This window comes from Notamacropus eugenii, chromosome 1 (genome assembly GCF_028372415.1).
Source record: "Notamacropus eugenii isolate mMacEug1 chromosome 1, mMacEug1.pri_v2, whole genome shotgun sequence".
In the NCBI taxonomy this organism is placed as follows: Eukaryota; Metazoa; Chordata; class Mammalia; order Diprotodontia; family Macropodidae; genus Notamacropus; species Notamacropus eugenii.
In genome coordinates, this window is record NC_092872.1 from 162,617,441 (window position 1) to 162,627,899 (window position 10,459).

Below are 10,459 nucleotides of genomic sequence, written 5' to 3' on the forward strand. Positions count from 1 at the left end.
GTGTGCTTACTTTAAGCATTCCGTATTTATTTCATCTTCTTCCATTTCTATAAAATGACCTGGAGACACAGAAAAGTTAAGTGACTTTTCTAAGTTACACTTAGTAGAAGAGCCAAAGTCTTTTTACATGACCCCCCTGGGCCTCAGATTCCTTATCTGAAAAATGAGACATTCCAGTAGTCTACACTGCCTTTTTTAGTCTCATGGCATTTAGTTAATCACCTAAAGCCTTAATGCTGGCCTGGAGGGCAGGTTGCCTGTCTGTCCTTGGTAAGTTTGGGAAAGCTGAGTGAAAATTTGAATGCAAAAGTATACTGTCATGGAGGAAGAAGTACAGTTCAGTGAAGAGTTCTGGACATGGGGATCAGAAATGAATTTAAATTCCAGCTCTGACAGTAGACTATGATTGTAGTCAAGTCACTGAAATTCTCCTTTATCAAAATGGGAATAATAACATATTATTATTGTTATTATACCGTATGATAATACCATATTATTATAGAGTTGTTATTAAGTAAAAGTTTTATAAATCTTAACACACTGTACATCTGCAAATTGTCATAATTATCACCGTCATCATCACCATTATATTTAAGGCAATTTATAATGTTGATCTGGTGTTGATCTGGTACGTATCTCAATAGCATACACTCTGTACCTTCTAATATCACACTGCAGAAAAAAAAGAGAATCATTTAAATATTCTGCCTCTAGTAATGTCTGTCAATTTCACAGACCTGATAGTTAATGAATGGTGACAAACCATTTCAAATGACAAGATATCCATTCCACCTAATCTGAAAGACAACAAGAAAATATAAAGCACAAATAGAAATCACAGAAATAGTAACTTAATCAATCATTTGTCCAACCTTTTAATTTTCTAGATTAGGAAACTGAGGCTCAAAATAGGAAATTCACTTGCTAAGAGTGACACAGTGATAAGTAGCTGAACTAGGATTCCAAACGAAGTCCTCTGGAACCCAAACTGAATTTCCACTTGTTTATTCTGTCACTTGAATCCCCTCAACTCCAAAGCTATCTCTTTCTACTATACCACTCTAGGACAAGTGAAGTGGCAGAAACTGGACCATTATGTGCCTAATTTATGCAGAAAACACTCTGGTATGGTAGAAAAAAAAAAGACAGACTTTTTTTTCTTCTATTCAGAACAGAGCTATCTATTTGTGTGGGTACAACCTTATATGACTTTACAAAACTATTTCAAATAGGGGTGATATTTGGATAAATAGATTCCAAATATTCAGAAATAAAGGGGAGATATTGGATTAAGTAGCAGGGGGAAGGGAGCAATTTCCAGGTGCCTCCTCCAAATTCTGTACCATTTATCCTCTTAGTTTCCCAATTTAGAGTGCAAGACTTCCATCCCTGCCTAAGACCAACCCTAATTATGTAACTCAGCCCTTGCAAAGGAAAAAAAAGATCCCCACATTTTTCAAAATTAAAGAAAGATTCATTTGCAAGGAGTGGAAAGGATTCTTTTATTTGCTAAGACCTCACTTTTTTGCAGATAAACTAAATATCAAGAGGAAAGGGAAGTACCTTGTAATTAGTGCTCATAGTTTAACCCTCTAGTAAATAAATGTTCATAAATTTAGAGACAAGAGACTCCTCCCTCCCAGAACTAGTTAGACAAGTAAAGCCAGAATATTTTGTTACAATAAACTGTGGCTGTATCTGCAGTTTTTGAGACAAGAGATTGTTGATACTGATATCTATTTCAATGGAAAGGAAAACAGAATATTTTACAAGTCCTAAGGCATTCCTCTGATTTTCTTTGACCATCCAGACAATGTAACTACAAGGATTTTTTTTTATTCCAGAAGAGTAAATAAATATTGAAGCTGAATATACTTTAAAACCCTATTCTACACTTCTCGCTTTATGTTAAGCTTAATGGGGTGCAATTTGCTTTGTTCCTGCTGTATGAAAACAGAATTCAAATCCCATCTTGGAAACAAAGGTGCTTCCCTGGAGCTTGGCTGACAGCCTGCATACCAAGAGTGGTAACCAGGCAACGGGGAAAGATCAGAGCCTCACCCATGATGCATCAGCCTTACAACAATTCTTGCCACGTAGGCAGGAGTGTGCAGGGTAATGGAAAATTACTGCAGGGTTTTTCTTAAAGGGACAAAGTACCTTCTTTACTAGAAGCTTCTGAGTGATTCCAGTTTCTGTTCAAATCAACTAGAAACTGAAATCTGAAAGATCCTCTTCATTTTATTCCCCTAGAGGAAGTCAATGCAGTCAGTTCCCAAATTATTATAAGCCTACGAAACGGGCAAATAATGTTCAAATGGATTTACAATAGTCTTCCTTACATAAAACAGAAATGCTAAAACATTCGTTCTGATAGAAAAGAATGGGAACTACTGAATAGGAAGGTGGCAAATAGACAGTTTCATGTATAATGTCATATTTATTGTCCTGCAACAATTATCATAAATGTGTACTGAAGCTATAATGACACATTTCTGACAGATCTGCAAATGCTACTTAATAAAAATGTCAAAAGAAGCCTGGTAAAGCACACAGGCTTGATTGTCGCTATAAAAGCTGATTTATTGATCATCAGTGCACATCTAGAAATAGGTGAGAATCAGAAATAATTTAGTGTTTCATTCTAAATATTTCTAATTATCTTCTATTTATAAAGAATGATTCTAAGAATAAGATTTTCCTGCTCCTAAATATTGAGCCATTCTAGTTTCTATTTAAGGTAGGTTTTATTGAGGAATGCATATTCCTTAAAGAATGTGTGTGTGTGTGTGTGTGTGTGTGTGTGTGTGTGTGTGTATACACATATTCTTTCTACTGGTTTCTGGGGCTGTATTATACTACAGATCTGTCAGCTAAACTTCCCCTTTAATATAAGCCACACTTAAAGCAATTAGTTTGAGAGAAATAGTGGTTTTGTATGTAGAAATCTCTTTGCTTATTTTACTTCTAAATCTGTTTGTTCTGCCCTGTTAGTCGTTCGCACAACATTAAAGAGAATAGTTAGTTTCTATGTGTTGTCTCTCTCTTGACTTGAAGGTCAGTGTTCAGGCTTGGGAGTGTGGGAGGTTGTAGATTCTGCATCCTCCCCTCCCCTTTTTTTTCTATTATCAATGTCTTTTAAGAGGGAAACATTCACTCACTCCCAGCAGAGTTAGACATTATACATTATACATCACACTATCAGTCCTAGGATAGAGTTTTCAATTGAATGCAGGCATTATGTTTCTGTTGTAATCTTGGGGCAGATCAATATTCTCCTCCAGAAACCGAGCCCTGAAATCTTCCCACATCGAAACTTTTCTACTTTGTGTTTTTCTTGGCTAAATTATGGCTTGACTTGACCCTCAGTTTGCCTCTCTCATTTAAAAAAAAGTCATTGCCTAACTTTCTAATGACCTGTTTTCAGCGCTTTACAAATTTTTGTTCTTTCCTATCCATTGAGCTGCCCATGTGTGTGAAAAGGACCCTAAATAGTTTGAGTCTAACTAGCTGAATGAGCCTCTTGTCTGTGTTTTGGTGTTACTATCAGAGGCTTACATTTGAAAACCTCCCCCCCTTTTTTTTCAGTTTATAGCAGGGATTCTTAACCTTTTTTTTATGTCATGGACACTTTTGGCAGGCACTCTGGTGAAGCCTAGGAGTCTCTTCTCAGAATAATGTTTCAACATGCATTAAAATGAGATACTAAATACTCGTAAGGCAAGAAAATTAGATTGAAATGCAATTCTCAAATTATAAAAAAAGCTATCAAAAAACCCCACTTACTTTTACAGATCCCAAGCTAAAAATCCTTGGTTTAAGCCACGGGAAGAGCAGCTAAATAACAACTGGAGGTTCTCTTAGTTTCAAGTTGCCCTCCATTCTAATGCTGCAAGGGAACGTGCCACAACCTTCTAAACAAACATATACGGTAACGGCAGGAGCTGACTTCCTCACTTCCGAAGTAATCATGTACCACTGCTTAGATACCGGAATCTGAAGCTGCCCCTGTCAGATTAGACGCAGTTTCTAACAATTGATTTGGAAGCTCTGAGGAGAAGTTATAGCCCATAACAGCACAAAATGGCGGCTGCCTGGGGACCTCTAGAAGAACCTGGAAGCCTGTGTGCAGACAGCAGCTGATCACTTGCATGGAGTGGCTATTCTTAACAATATCACAGTACTTTATCATTTTTTAATGATCAATGAGTCAGTGTCTGGCTCTTGTGGTACCACACTACTGTATTCCAGGGAAGTTTTTCACATTCTTCAAGACAAACAGCAGGAGGATAGGTCTTTGGGTGGGAAGGATTGTGTGACTTTCTAGATAGAACTCCAGCTCCATTGGCAGATGCCAAAAAGGACGAGCAACAATGAACACCAATCTCATATTTAAAAACAGCAAACAGAGAAACTGAGGGAAGAGACAAAGAAGAGACTAACTTGTACTTCAGTAAGAATTTCATTCTCAAAATGTTTTGTTCCTAAATGAAAATGATGAAGGGATAAAGAGTAGGTGTAAGGGTTTGACCAGAGGGCTAGAGGGAGCAAAATGGTTTTAGTGGTTTGGACTTTGAGTACAATATGGTGGTGCTGGTGATGGGCTGCTGGGGCTCCAGCCTAAGATCCTGTCTCTGGAAGTCTTCCAGTTTCTCAGTAGGCCCCTGTCCTGTGAAAAAATTTTCTCCTGTTGCAGGCCACCTTCTCTCATTAGAACAGACAGAGGGGTGCCTGACCCAAGGATTTTGTTCCCTGGCTGGTTCAAGGGCTTTCCCTCCTGCCAGATCCCCAAGGTCCATGCCTCTGACAACTTCCTTAATGTCTGGTATCAACAAATTTATCTCTGCAAAACTCCCTACATTTTCCCATCCATAGTTCCCAAAGACACCGAGAAGCCTAGATTACCAAATTAGAATCCTTGGTATCCTTTCCCATGTCCCTTTTCCATGTAAGCCCCAGCACCATCCTCACTATCTTGCTTGTTCCCTAAGGACCCTTGCCTACTTTTGCTAAAGTGTTCCAATAAACTTTTTGTCACTTGACTAAGAGAAGGCTTGAATGTGTGAATTCATTCCAGGCATCTCTGCCTTGCCTTTCTTCAGGTCCCAGCACCCCCAAACCTCCTCAGTGGTAGTGGTGGTAGTAGTAGTAGTAGTAATAGTAATAATAATAACTAGCAATTGTATATCACTAGTATGTGCCAGCCACTGTGCAAAACACTTTACAATTTACTATGTCTAATGTTAGTTCTGTTAATGAGAGTTAAAGATCTTCCCCACCTATTAATGGGCCTGTCCATTAAGGGAAGCTTGATTAGGGGAGATTTGTTTTGTAGGAAGACCTTTTGTTAATTTCTAATGAGGCACTGGTTCTCAAGGGTTGTGATGCCCTCTGGCTCTGAAAAGTGCATTTATACTCTGAGCTGAGGCTTTGTTTTGGGGCTTCCTCATTGGAAGTGTTTGACCAGAGAGACTTTGGGTAGCCGTTAAGGAGCCCCCCAGCTTTGAAAACTCAGATGTTGGTGCTTCTGTCTCTGGTAAGTACCTATGTATGTAATGGTTGGACAGTTGGATCTGTCGATCTGTGATGTGCGTATTGCTTACGGTCAGACAGCTGGAAGCCCTGTCAATTGGTCTTTATTTCTCAGTTTGTATTTTCTCTGAAGTTCAGGGTGCTGACTTTTTCCCCTGAACTAAGTGAATGATGTATGTGCTTGATTAGATTGTTGACCCCTCAAAAGTTGTTTTCCTTTTGGAAAAGCAGATCTAAGAACCTGTACAGCATGTCCTCCTGTGTGTGCCAGGGTCCTTGCTATTAAACTGTGTCATTTTATCTTTACAACAACCCTAGGAGGTATGCACTATTATTTGTCTCCATTTTGCAGATAAGGAAACTGAGGCAAACAGAGGCTAAGCGTCTTATCCAGGGCCACACAGCTAGTTAGTGTCTGAGGCCAGAAGTGAGCTCAGGTTTTTCTCACTCTAGGTCCGGGGCTCTGTCCATTGCATCATGTAGCTTCCTCTGAGCCATCACTGGCCCTGTTTAATATATGTCTGTAATACTGTGGACATGAATCCGAAGTTCTCAGCCTTCCTCTACTCAGAATAGGGGGATAAACAAAGCTCTGAAGTCTTTCATTTTAAGTTCTAAACAAAGACTGAATAAAGGATAGTAAAGTGCAGCTAGCTAAGAAAGGGAAAAGTACCATTCACAGAACCATAGAATGAATGTTGGAGGTGGGAGGGACCTTAGCAGTCACCTAGTGTAAATCCCCTCATTTTACCAAAGAGGAAACAGGGGTCCAGAAAAGTGAACATGACAGATCTGAGTACCAAGAGTGTGCCCAGCATTGTGCAATGTACCAAAAAAGGATATAGAAAGCTCTTGGTTCCTTCATAACCTCTCCTCCACCCCCACCCCATCTGCTTCTCTTTTACTGTACTTGCCCCATGTACTCTGAGCCAGTGACATTTTCCTCCTTGCTGTTTTGTGAACAGGACAATCCCTGGCTGTGAATTTTCATTGACTGTCTCCCATGTCATTCTCTCCCTTCTTACCTTGTATCCTGGCTTCCCTGATTTTCTTCAAGTCTCAGCTAAAATTCTGTCTTTTGGAAGAAGCCTTTCCTGATCTCTCTTAAATCCAGTGTCTTATACTTGTTGGTTATCTCCATTTTATTCTCTATATATCTTGTCTGTGTGTTGTGGGTCAATTAAACTTTTGAGAGACTCAGTTGTTTCATTTGTGTCTAACTATTTGTGACCCAGTTTGTGGTTTTCTTGGCAAGGACACTGGAGTGGTTTGCCATTTCCTTCTATAGCTCATTTTACAGATAAGGAACGTGAGGCAAACAAGGTTAAGTGACTTGCCCAGGGTCACACAGCTAGTAAGTGGCTAAAGGCCAGATTTGAACACAGGAAGATGAGTGTTTAGGAAGATGATTTCAGGCCAAGTACTCTATCCACTGTGCCACCTGGCTACCCTTCTTGAGAGGATGAATATTTTATGTTTCAGCCCTTTTAAGTGACAATAGCTTCTTGAGGATGGTAGCCATTTCATTTTGTAATTTTTATCTCCATCCCCTAACACATAGTAGACACTTGACAAATGTTCATTGATTGACTTTTCTGTTAAGTTCTTTAGCATGGGAGGGGAAGGTACACCCTCAGGGTATTTGCATAAAACTTGGAGAGAGAAAGATTAGATGGCCTATGTAGCAGAGAGTAGATATCCCTCCGAGACAAGCCAGTTGGTCCTCTTTTTGACTCCAGTGCAAGCCTGACTAAATGAATTTGGGAGGTTCCTGTTCATTTCATGTCTGTACCTGGGAGTGGCAATGCAGTATTTTCAAAGGCACTTGAGTGATAAAATTCTTATACCTCTCATATTTCCTTAGTCAGAGGGAGATTTTAAAAATCAACTCCTAGGAGACAAGCTTCTAAGAGTTGGAGCTTTCAAAGCTGTTCAAAGTCTATTGTCACTTAAAAGGGCTGAAACATAAAATATTCATCCCATTTGCTGCTTTGGATACCAGCTACTTAATCTGAAAGATAAAACAAAAACCTTGAGTTGTTTTCAAACTATCAAAGCGAGTCTTTGATAACATGGATTCTAATCTCTGATGTCAATCCTGGTGAAGCTTAGAAAAACCCATTATAATGCAGGATATACTGAATTGATATCAGTGCTACATATTTTGGAAGCTAGCAAAGGTTTATTTTGAGTTTTTGAACAGAATAAAAACAGCAGAGCAAGAATGATTCCCTTAAAGAATACAATTCCAGGACGCCAACAGCTGTCATACAATTCTTAAAGGTTCAAGTTCAATGAAGCTGTTTGGTGGTGTGATTCTTCATAAGCAACTAGAAGAACTTCATCCTTGGTTGCTAATGTTCAGTTGTTTCCTTAGTGTCCAATTCTTTTGGACCCCACTTGGGGTTTTCTTGGCAAAGATTCTGGAGAGGTTTGCCATTTCCTAGATCATTTTGCAGATGAGGAAACTGAGGCAAACGGGGTTAAGTGAGTTGCCCAGGATCACACAGAGAGGAAATGTCTGAGGCCAGATTTGAAGTCAGGAAGTCTTCTGACAGCAGGTGCCCCATGCTATCTACTGCGCCACCTAGTTGCCCCTATTTCTTTCTAAAGAATGCTAAAATAGATTGCCCAAAATGTAGTGGATGAGCCAGAACTGGTCTTACCAAAGGAAAGAGGATAGTTTAAGAGGTAAATGGTTCACCTGGGACTCTTTTAGGATGAGAATGTAATATTATTATATTTTGACACATTTTGCCAATATCTTGAGTATTCAGTAAGGTTAGGTATATTTTAAGTAATCATTTACAGCAGTAGTGATCTTAAATTAGCAAATAGTTGCTAAAGAAATAATTAGGTAGTAAATAGGTGCCCATCAATTGAGGAATGGCTGAACAAAATATGATTTGTGAATTGTGATGTTATACTATTGTGCCATACAAAATGATGAAAACAATTATTTCAGAGACACTTGGGAACAAATTATGAAATGGGCAGAAACAGGAGAACTACTTATACAGTAACAATACCGCAAAGAAAATCAGTTTTGAAAGACTTTTTGAGGCAATGGTCAACCATGATTCTAGAGGACCAGTAACACAACATGTTACTCAGCTTCTGACAGAGAGATGGGAGACCAGAGGCCTAGACTGATATATACATTTTTGGACATGGCTAACATGTGGATTTGTTTTGCTTATTACTTTAGGAGGCAGAGGGAGACTAGTGATAGTGATGTCAAAAAAAGAAAAGAGGGTAATAGAGCATTTTAAAAATATGCAGAAGACAATAGAAGGAGGTTTAAGAGGAAATAAACTAGACAGCTTTGAAACATGTGTTGAATTTTTAAAAAGCAAATTGTATATAATAGATTCAGGGCTTCATCTATAATCTTTTTCTATTCTGTATACGTGGAAATATTCATATTTTTCAAGTTCAGAATAAAAAAAGTTGATTTTTAAAAAAAGTTGTAATTAATTTTGGGTCAATTTGAGGATCAACTAAGCATGTTGAAGCAACCTGAATAGTGGATAGAGAGCCAGCACTGGAATTGCGCCTGTGTTGAAATCTCACCTCTGACATACACTAGTAGGGTGATACTGGGTAAGCCATTTAACTTCCCACTTCCATAGACGATTCTCTAAGAGGATAATGCAGAACAACTTGGAATTTCTTTAATGGTAGTTCTCTCTATTGATGAAATCACAGAAAAAAAAATACATTGACCAGTTTTCTGGTTGGTCCTCATTAGGTCATGGAGGAAACCTTAGAATTTTTCCTATTTTCTTTCTTCTCAGCAATGTGACCCTTCCCTTTCATGTTCATAAAATTATATCAGCATCTCTATACTAATATTTTTAGGTATCAAAAATAGTTATCAAAATATTTTCAAGCATAAAAAGAATGTATTTAGAGTTATTTGCCTGATAGCAGAATTATTTCAACAGTTTTAACAATTAGATTGTGGAAGCTACAGTAGAGTTTGTAAGTCAGACAACAGCATTTATTAAGTTCCTACCACATGCCAGGCACTGTTTGTATAGTGTACAATTTGGAAATATACCCTACAAGAAAATGTATTTTGTTTATCAGACTACAAGTTTGCTAAATGAAAAAGTAAAGTGTTTTTTTTTTTTGTTAAATTTTTAAAAGTTAGAGGAATTTTTGTGGGCTTATATTTTTAAACTTGTTCACTAAATGTTAATTCCTAGCTATAATATTTATTATGCAGACTTGAGAACATAAGATCAAGTAGAATATTCTTTATAGTGCACAGGCAAAACCAAAGAATGCAGGAGCTCAAAAGCAAGAAAGATGAGATTTGGATAGGGCGACAGTTCTGGCAGGAAAGATTTTTGATAAATATGATGGGCAGCATTGTTAGCCCTATAGTACACAAAATCAAAAGTAGCTTAAGTTGAGAAAAGTAAGGATGGAGAAGCAATCCAAAGTGTTTGTATTTCTATGCTTTAGTTAAATGTGAAGAAAAACTTCCCTGGTATTTTAGCCAAAACTAAGTAAAAGCTGAGGCACCCAACTAAAGAAGATAGTCAGGGATGATATAAAGACAATAAAGGGCAGGTTCTTTGCTAGAGAATGGTTTGAAGGCATTCGCTTATCTCCCTTGTTGAGGGAAGGGAACATCTTTGACCACCCTAAGTGGACTATTCTTTTTATAAATACGGTCCTGACCTTTGCCACATAATGGAGTTTAAATGGGACCTTAAAAGGGAAAGATAAAGGAGAAGGGGAATTCTCTAAGCTCCTTGCTTTTGGGTCAAAGACCTATGTTTTAAACTTCTGAAAAGTTCTCATTTATCTAATTCTGGTCACATGATAGTTTTATTGTCTGCTAGGGAAAAGAATAGCTAAGGAGTTTTGACTGTGGGATAGGAGTTAAAAATATCTATTGGAGGGTGGGAACTAA

The 10,459-nt window shown here is 38.1% G+C and overlaps 1 long non-coding RNA gene across 2 annotated transcripts in view; it reads right to left on the bottom strand.

Moving 5' to 3' along the window:
• The window catches only part of LOC140509666 (uncharacterized), a 37,873-nt gene that overhangs the window by 24,776 nt on the left and 2,638 nt on the right, over positions 1–10,459 (bottom strand). The window contains exons 1-2 of one of the 2 annotated variants that reach the window (XR_011968874.1): positions 3,787–6,442; positions 11–59 (exon numbers count right to left, since the gene is read on the bottom strand). The exons of the other annotated variant lie outside the window; for it this stretch is intronic. This is a non-coding gene — a long non-coding RNA (uncharacterized lncRNA). Of the gene's footprint in view, positions 1–10; positions 60–3,786; positions 6,443–10,459 lie in introns of those variants that run through there. 2 annotated transcript variants of the gene reach the window in all.